At 43.0% G+C, this 1,181-nt stretch overlaps 1 pseudogene; it reads right to left on the bottom strand.

The window, feature by feature from the left end:
- Positions 1 to 287: 287 nt before the first annotated feature.
- LOC132413617 (rab9 effector protein with kelch motifs pseudogene) lies at positions 288 to 809 on the bottom strand (annotated as a pseudogene).
- Positions 810 to 1,181: the final 372 nt, after the last annotated feature.

Here is a 1,181-nt window from a genome sequence, read left to right as displayed (position 1 = left end):
CAGAAACAGACTCACAGACTTAGAGAACAAACATCACTACCAGGGGGAATGGTGGGAGGGAGGGATAGATTGGCACTTTGGGATTGACATGTACACACTGCTATATTTAAAACTGATAACTAACAAGGACCTACTGTACAAAAGTTTAAAAAATTTTTTAAAAAGTTACGTTCTGTTAGCAACTTTCAAATATATAATATGGTGTTGTTAACTATAGTCACCACGCTGTACATTACATTTCCAAGACTTATTTTATCAATCTTTTCTTTCATAAAATATGGGTATTATTAGTCAGCTACAGTCATAATATGATCATTATAGATTTCCCTTTTTTTATTTGTCCCACCAAACACAAAGCAGAGTTATTTGCCAGTCTAATTTTCCTCATGTGGGTCACAACTTTGGTTTGCCAATAAAATCCCCTTTCTCAGCTTCACAGTTGAGAGTGACAGAAACTGACTCTTCCTTCTCAGATGTAGACATCACAAGCCTTGGAATGATAAACATGGGATGGTCCAATTGCAGGGAGGAAGGAGAAGGTGTCAAATTTAAGCAGGGTCCAATGCTTCTGTTCTACCTGATATTGGTACACTGTGTCCAGTGCTCTTGTGAGAGCCATTTTCTAATGAGGTACATGTGTTTCTCAACCATCACAGCTAAATGTGTGGCACAACCTATATAAAGGGCCCCAGTGTGACTCAGCTTCCACAAATTCATGTCATTTATATCAGTGCAATGGAGGTCATCATGGATTTTTCACCTGATGAGCCTCTGTGGATGCAAAGCTTTGTCCCTGCTGCCATCTTCATATGATTTTCCCAGGAAAATTGTTTTTTATTTTTGTGGTACACAGGCCTCTCACTGTTGTGGCCTCTCCCGTTGCGGAGCACAGGCTCCGGACATGCAGGCTCAGCGGACACGGCTCACGGGCCCAGCCGCTCTGCGGCATGTGGGATCTTCCCGGACCAGGGCACGAACCCGCGTCCCCTGCATTAGTAGGTGGACTCTCAACCACTGCGCCACCAGGGAAGCCTGGAAAATTGTTTTTTAATGGGTCTTTTGCTGAGACCAGGTTAGAATGTTTGCATCCCACACATGTAGATTCAATCCTTCAGGGGTTGACTGTCTCACTTTCCTCAACTGAAGACGTACAACAGGTTTCCAAAGATTTCTAATAGGGG

The sequence above is a fragment of the Delphinus delphis genome, chromosome 18 (assembly GCF_949987515.2).
Source record: "Delphinus delphis chromosome 18, mDelDel1.2, whole genome shotgun sequence".
In the NCBI taxonomy this organism is placed as follows: domain Eukaryota; kingdom Metazoa; phylum Chordata; class Mammalia; order Artiodactyla; family Delphinidae; genus Delphinus; species Delphinus delphis.
This window is presented reverse-complemented; position numbering and strand designations above follow the sequence as displayed.